Genomic DNA, 8,562 nt, shown 5'->3' on the forward strand with positions numbered 1-8,562 from the left:
ATTCCATTCCATTCCTTAAATGGTCACCCTGTTGTCGTCATCCCTGGGGACTATGTCAGAACTGTCACCAGGGGACTAGTGACCTGAAGGACTTCCATCAACACTCAGCATTCAGAAGCCTCCTTAAGTGACAGCTGATGTGAAAAGACATGGATGAAATGGAAACACATATTACCAAGTGAGAGAAATCAATTTGGAAAGGCTAAATACTGTGGAATTCCAAGTATGTAACATTCCAACTAAGGCAAAACTGTAGAAATGAGAAAAAGATCAGTGGTTCTTAAGGGTTCAGGGCAGGGAGGGACAAGCTGGTGGAGCACAGAAGCCATTTAGAGCAGTGAAACCACTCTGTGTGATATGATAATGGTGGATAAATTATATTTTTGTCTAATCTCATAGAATATGCAACACCAAGAGGGAACCCAATGTAAACTATGGACATGGAGGGAGAAAAATGGGTCAGTCTGGTTTCATGAATTGTAGGATGGTGTGAGTTGTTGACCCTGGACAGGCTGTACTTGTGTGAGGGCAGGGGGTTCATGGGAATCCTATGTACCATCTGCTCAATTTTGCTGTGACACTAAAGCTGCTTTAAAATAGAGTCTAGTGAAAAAGATAATGGCTGCTGACATCATTCTTCCCCTTTGGCACTGTTCCTTATTATGTGTTCTAAGCGCAATAATGTTCAGCAGCTAGCTACAGTAGGATATATATGATACTATACAGATATATACACAGAATGAAGTGAGATATAAAGATGAAGACCTGTTAACTCAACTCCCAAATTAAGAACTGCAGTGTTACTTAAATCATTGGATAGTCCCACAAGCATCACCCCATATCGTGTCTCTCTGCATCTATTCTCAGATGTACAGATCCTTTGAATTTGGAGTTTAATGTGTGTGTGTGTGTGTGTGTGTGTGTGTGTGTTTGTTTTTACTTTCTTTGGTTATTTCCATAGATGTGTGTTTCCTCAGACATTATATCATTTAGTTTTGCTTGTTTGAATGCTTTGGAAAAATTGAATTAGTTTGTGTTCCAGCCTCTGTAAGTGGCTTCTCATTTACATTGTTTCTCTGGCATGTGTTCTCCATTTTGCCAAGATAGCACATAATCTATTCACTGTCAGTGGAAATTTGAGTTTGGGGTTCTTTACAGTTGTTTCTATCTCTTCAACACCATTCTTCTAAAATCATCCTACACATGTTTCTGGTACACCTGTGGCAAACTTTCTCTAGAACTAGCTGTGGAATTTCTGGGTCATAATATACAGATACACATTGCATGAAAGGAATATGATGCATTGCTTACAAAACACCCTCAAATCTCCCATCTCTCAGATATTTTCTGTATTTCTAACTCTACTGGCCAGTTGAGAAGGCTCCTAACCTTACAACTCAGATGTAGACTATACCTGTAACTTGGTGCCTGTGACCACCCCCCTTGTCTCTAGGAGATTAATGGTGTCTAACCACATTTGCATCTTAAGCAGATTTCCTGAGTCATGTCCTTTAAGCTCTGCAGGATCTGCTGGCTCACTCTCATGGGTCCTCCTCTGATGGACTTCCCCAGGGATGCCGGGGTTCTCAGACATGTAAACAACATTCTGTAATCCAACTGTAACACTACACATAGACTACTGTTACTAAACATATTTTTAGACTTTGGGCTCATTCTGGAGTGAAGTGTATACCCACAAGTTCCTGTGTTGAAGCTGTAAAGCTGTAGGAGGCTCATTAAGGAGACAGTGAAGGTTAACTGAGCTCAGATGGGTGGGGTTGTGACTCATGGGGCTGATTTTAGAAGGAGAAGAGACATCAAGAATGCACACACAGAGAAAGGTCATAAAGGACACAGAGAATGGGGCCATCTGCAAGCCAAGGACAGAATCTTTAGAAGAAGCAAAACCAAAGTCACCTTGGTCTAAGACATACAGACTTCAGAATAGTGAAAGAATAAATTTCTGTTATTTAAGCCTCCCAGCCCATGGTATTTTGTTATGGCAACTGTAGCAAACCAACTTCCTGAAACTAGGAGCAATTTCCAGAATACGGTCTGAACACCAATGGATTTTTATTCTAATTCATGCCTAAGTTGCTCTCCATTGGATTGGAAGTATGTTTTTAGTTAGGCTTGAGGAAGACTCCAGAGATTTAACTCCCCATTTTTTTTTTGTCACTGAAGCCTTGAAAACTCTCCTTCTCTTCCAGCTAGCACCATGATCAACTCTGGGGTGCTGCTCACGTAGATGCATGAACCCAAGAGGCACCTGGGTGGCTTCCACCCAGCCTTGCACAGAGGCTCCACCATCCTTCCTTGACCATCACTATGCAACACTGGTTAGGTTTCAGTGTGTGACAGCCAGAGTGGCCCACTGAGACCCTGAGTGTGCTCTGAGCACTGAGGTCACATGCCTGAGTTCAGGTCCCAGACATTTCTCTGGGAGAATAGTGAATGAAGACAATCCTGACAATGGTTCCTCTCATTGGATGTGACCAGAGGTATTTTGTGGTTCAAGAACTATGAAAGACGCTTTCTGCCTTTTACTTTATACCAACTTGAGAAATCAAAAAAGAAATTAACCAAAAAACATGACATCACTTCATATTGAGTGCCATTTTTTAATTTAAACATACAGTGAACTCCTATGAAGTCAGTGACAGGAAAATGAGTATGTTGAGAAGGAACATAAATGACTCAAAAAGCCCACAAAAGCAAATATTGGTGTTGTGCTTCTTCTATCAATATTGAGGTCCAAGAAATGCAGGTTGTCTGGTTGTAAGATGGGTGTTCCTGGCTGATGAAATAGAAATGTTTCCTATTCTCACTAAGATCTGGGTGGAACGTCCTTTGAGATCACCACATTCACCTTCATTTCATAAGCTAGCATGTGACTGTGACTCTCAGTAACCCCATATTAGGGAAGGTGGTGGCTGTGGAAAGCTTTCCTGCCCTCAGTATTTTCAGAGGCTTGTGGGAAGAAGCAGATAATGGAATGTAGGAAAAACATTTAGAAAGAGACCACCCAAAGCAAATTCTACTGTGTAGGGGAGGATCTTGTCACTCAGGTAAAGACTGTCCTGGGACAAATAGGAGGTGCAGTGTAGGGAATATGGCCAATGAGATTGTAGTAGTAGTGTATGGTGACAGCTGGTAGCTACACTTGTGATGAGCACAGCAGAGCCTACAGAGTTGTGGATTTATTTGTTGTATACCTGAAACTAATGCAACATTCTCTTTCAACAATACTTCAAGGAAAGAAATAAGGAGTTTCCCAGGAGTTCTAATTAAAGAAATCCCTCATTAAGATAATGGGGGTTAGGCTGGCTGTGGAGGAGAGATGGGAGTTCAGATGTAACTTATCTCCTTCTGTGTTGTCCCAAAGAGCAATCTACCAATCAATGCAGGACCTAGAGATCACTTGGAAATCCCACAGCAGTTGCCTCTTACTCTCTTCCCTCTAGCCTCAGACTCTGGTTCACCTCCTCCATGGACCATGCCAGTCACGATATCACCCTGGACCTCATTCCTCATGCATAAAATATGGAATTGGAGGATAGTAGTATTCAAGGACTCCTCCTGCATCAGTGTGCTTTGGCTCTGTGACTCCTGGAAGCAAAAGAGGACAGTTTCCCTGCCCACCTAGCTATAGACTTGCACACCTGCTGACAGCAAGTTGGACTCAGTCAAGGGCTTCAGCTGCCCTAGGGCCTGAGACTTCATGGTTGTTCCATACAGATCCCCGAGAACTGATGTGAGATCAGTCACAGGCAGAGCAACCTCCTTCTTGAGGTCAGGTCTAAGGGGGAAGGGAGTGATGACAACTGCCCTCCTTCTATTATAAGCCACACCAACACTCGCAGTTCCTTTCCTCCTTCCTCAGTTGGCTTCAGAAATGCTCGTATGCCTGTATAGATGGGGTGCTAGGTAGTTTCACACTTGCAAAAGGGTTCACCTTGGACTGATCACCAGCCAGCAGCACTAGTGTTTTAGTCAGAATTATTTCTGCTGCAACAGCTTTGTTTGCTCAGGCTGCCATAGCAAAGTCCCACAGTCTGGGTGGCTTAAACAACAGAAGTTGGTTTTCTCATAGCTCTGGGGCTAGAAGTCCTAGATGAAGGTGTTTTCAGGGTTGGTTTCTTCTGAGGCATCTCTCCTTGGTTTGCAGAGTGCCAGCTTCTCCTTCTCCCTGTGTCCACATGGTCTTTCCTATGTGCCTGCTTGACTGCATCCAATTTTCCTCTGCTTACAAGAAATCATATTGGATTCGGGACAATCCTGAATATCTCATTTTAACTTCACTGCCTCTTTGAAGACCTTGTCTCCACATACATTTACTTCAAAGGTATTGTTGTTTTGGACTTCATCACAGAATGGGGGGACACAATTCAGCCCAGTACTGGCTTCAAGCACCTCCACCAGCCTGGGGCACAGAGGAAAAAATGCAGCTGCCTTGTTGTCACATCAGGGTTTTGTTTTCTCAGGTCAACTAAATCCCTTTCCACTCACTCACCTGTTTCCTGGCTTCCCTCATTTGTCTTTTTGTTGTCTTGTCCCCTGGAATGTGTATGTGTGTGTTGTGTCGTGTGTGTGTGTGTGTGTGTGTGTTTGTGTGTGTGTGACTATTTACATGGGATAGGTTTCTATGTATATATAGGAAAGGACAGTCAAGGATCACAGCCTCTGGCATGAGCCCCTAAAAGTGATGGCAGCACTTAGATGGGAAGGCTATGGCAACTCAAAGGTATCAGAGGCAAATGAGGGAGCAGGAGGAAAATCAACCTTTCATTAGTGTCAGAGAGATAAGAAACTACTACACTATACCTACACCTAAATGATTTTCTGGCACATAGTAACCTGTCAGTAAATGCTAGCTGGTTGAAAACTGAATGCACAAAAATCAGAGGCCATATACAGGGAACATTCAGAGGACAACAACAAAATCTGTTGGAAATAAGAAGTTTGAGAAATAGGTGGAAATGAAGTTTACAAGACTTGGAAAATCAGGGAATCTTCCAGAAGTAAAAAAATAAATTTTTTAAATGATGGCATTTGAGCCTTGAAAGATGTCAGAAGTGTAGGAACACCTGAAAATTGTCTGTTCCCAGGAACACAAGTAGATAACTATCAACTCTTCCTAAATACTCCAGAAATCAGTCTGAAGACTGACAGGACAAACTTCACAACATAGAGAGGAGACTACCTCAAACATGCAGGGGAGGAGAGTCTGCAGACAACTAGCCTGAAGGATTGTACCGCCACAGCACAACAGCAGAGCGCACTTAATGCAAACCAGTCATTCTTGGGAGCACAAAGCCCCAGTCATTACATAAACCTGTTCTTTACAAAGCCATTACTTTCAGGAACAGGAAACATAACTGGCTTTTCTAACACAAAAAAAAAAGGTAGAGGGTTAGAAAAGATGTCAAGATGGAGGAATTTATCCTAAATGAAAGAACAAGATAAGACCATAGCAGACATCTAAGCAAAACAGATAGAAATAACATGATGGTTAGAGAATTTAAACTGATAAGCAGGGGTGCCTGTGTGTCTCAGTGGGTTAAAGCCTCTGCCTTTGGCTCAGGTCATGATCTTGGGGTCCTGGGATCGAGCCCCACATCAGGTTATTTGCTCAGCGGGGAGCCTGTTTCCCCCTCACCCTCTACCTGCCTGTCTACTTGTGATCTCTCTGTCAAATAAACGAATAAAATCTTTAAAAAAAAACCTGATACCATTAGCATACTTACTGGGCTTGAGAAGATAATTGAAGACATCATCCTTATCACAGATATAAAATATTTTTAAAAGATCCAATCAGAATTGAAGAATGCTATAAATGAGATTGTAAACAGGCATTAATGCAATGAAGAAAAGGCTGGAAGAAACAGAGGAATGAATAAGTAATACAGAAAACAAAATAGTAAAAAATAATGAAGCTGAACAAGGGAAAAAGAAGAATTATGAAACACAAGAATAAACTTAGGGAACTCTGTGACTCCTTCAATTATAATAACATTCATAATATAGGAGTCCCAGAAGTAGAAGAGAGAAAAGGGGACAGAAAATTTATATGAGGAAATAATGGCTGAAAATGTCCCTAATCTGGGGAAGGAAATGGACATCTAGATCCAGGAGGCACAGAGAACTCCCATCAAAATCAACAGAAGCAGGCCAATGCCAAGATAGAGTAAAATAACATTTGTAAAATATAGAGATAAAGAAAAAAAAATCCTAAAAGCAGCAAGACAAAAAAAAAAAAGAAGTCCTTACTTACAATGGAAGATAGACAAGGCCAGTTGCAGATCTCTCAAGAGAAACTCATCAAGCCAGATGGGAGTGGCAGGCTATATTGAATGTGCTGAGTGGGAAAAATTTGCCGCCAAGAATATTCCATCCAGCAAGGCTATCATTCAGGATAGAAGGAGAAATAAAGCATTTCCCAGAGAAACGAAACTTAAAGGAGTTTGTGACCAGTGAACCAGCCCTGCAAGAAATATTAAAGGGTATTCTTTGAATGGGAAAGAAGGACAAAAGTGACAAAGACCATAAAAGATCAGAGGAAATCTCCAGAAGCAATGACAAAACAAGAAATAATAGAACATAAAATATGTATAAAAATAATTACTTTGAATGTAAATGGACTACATGTTCCAATCAAAATCAACAGGGTTTCAGAATGGATTTTTTTTAAAAAAAATATATGATGCATACAAGAGACTCATTTTAGACTTGGACACCTCCATATTGAAAATGGAAGGGATGGACAAGGGACATACAAATCAAAATTACAATGAGTTATCACGTCACTCCTGTCAGAATGGCTAAAATCAAGAACAGAAGAATCAACAGGTGTTGGTGGGGCTGTGGAATAAAGGGAACCCTCTTACACTGTTGATGAGAATGGAAACTGGACACTTGGACATTAGTATGGAGTTTCCTCAAAAAATTAGAAATAGAACTACCCTACAACCTAGTAATTGCACTACTAGGTATTTACCCAAAGGATACAAACATACTGATTCAAAGGGGCACATGCACCCCAATGTTTATAGCAACATTATCAACAATAGCCACATTATAGCTAGAGCCCACATGTCCACATGAATGGATAAAGAAGAGTAGTATATATATACAATGGAATATTACTCAACCATGAAAAGAATGAAATCCTTCCATTCGCAATAATGTGGATGGAGCTAGAGAGTATTATGCTAAAGAACTAAATCAGTCAAAAAAAAGACTCTTAACTATGGAGAACAAATGGGTGGTCACTGGAGGGGAGGAGGAGAGGAGGGGAGGAAAGTGGGTGAAAAAGTTGATGGGGATTAAAGAGTACTTATTTATTCACTTATTGTGGTGAGCATAGAGAAATGGTCAGAAGTGTTGAATCACCATTGTATACCAAAACTAATATAATACTGTATGTTAATTACAGTGGAGTTTTAAAAATAGTAAATAAATAAGTAAATAAATAAATAAATAAAATATTGAAATAAATTGTTTTAAGGAGGGGAAAAATGAAGGGGGGAGAATCAGAAGGGGAGACAAATCATGAGAGACGGTGGATTCTGAGAAACAAACTGAGGGTTTTAGAGGGTAGGGGGTGGGAGATGTGTTGGCCTGGTGATGGGTGTTAAGGAGGGCACATATCTATGGACCACTGGGTGTTATATGTAAACAATGAATCTTGGAACACTACATCAAAAACCAATGATGTACTGTATGGTGACTAATATAACATAATAAATGGAGGAGGAGGAGAAGGAGGGGGAGGGGGAAGGAGAGGGGCAAGAGAGAAGAAGAAGAAGGGGAGGGGAAGAGGATGGGGAGGGGGAGAAGAAGAAGAGATAAATTGTTTTCTTATACCAACAAAGTTTAGATTTGCTTTGTATTTTATTAAATGTTAGATCATCTTGTTTAATTACACAGTTACCAAGCTTTGTAAAACATTTGCATTCATTTCCAATGTAAAATAAGTTGCATTAACGAAAATCTAGCCTTTACACTGCCTCTCCACCCATCACTTCCCCAATACACAATTGAATTTTATTACTGAAGTTGTTTCATATTTAATTGAAGAATATGTGCAAATATATAATTCATATTTTACACTGTCTTAGATTGTCACTAATATACTGTACATATAATTCTCCATCTTACTTTTTGCATCGAACAATATATTTTGGAGATGAGAACACAGAAATATAGAGGATATTACTTACTCCTTTGTATGGTTGTCAAATCATCTATCTATTTTGTAGCTATAATGTTTCCTATTGAAGAACATTTAAATTTTGTGTTTTATGATTTCAAATAGTGCTGTAACTAATAACTTTTAACATATGTCTTTTTGTAATTTTTCCAGATATATTATTCCTTTCCCCCTCATCCTTATTTAGGTAAATTGGCAAACAAAATCATATATATTTTAAGTGTACAATGTGATGATTTGATATATATGTACATGTAATGAAATGATTACCATAATCAAGTTAATTAATATAATTAATACATCCATCACCTCACATATATACTGTGTGTGTGTGTGTGTGTGTGTGTGTG

General features: G+C 39.9%; 2 protein-coding genes across 7 annotated transcripts in view; both read left to right on the forward strand.

Annotated features, from left to right (window-relative positions):
* The window catches only part of LOC125100150 (T-cell-specific guanine nucleotide triphosphate-binding protein 2-like), a 267,522-nt gene that overhangs the window by 210,220 nt on the left and 48,740 nt on the right, over nt 1-8,562 (forward strand). The gene's annotated exons all lie outside the window — the stretch shown is intronic.
* The window catches only part of LOC125100147 (T-cell-specific guanine nucleotide triphosphate-binding protein 2-like), a 303,876-nt gene that overhangs the window by 79,984 nt on the left and 215,330 nt on the right, over nt 1-8,562 (forward strand). The window lies entirely within an intron of this gene.

The sequence above is a fragment of the Lutra lutra genome, chromosome 5 (assembly GCF_902655055.1).
Source record: "Lutra lutra chromosome 5, mLutLut1.2, whole genome shotgun sequence".
In the NCBI taxonomy this organism is placed as follows: Eukaryota; Metazoa; Chordata; class Mammalia; order Carnivora; family Mustelidae; genus Lutra; species Lutra lutra.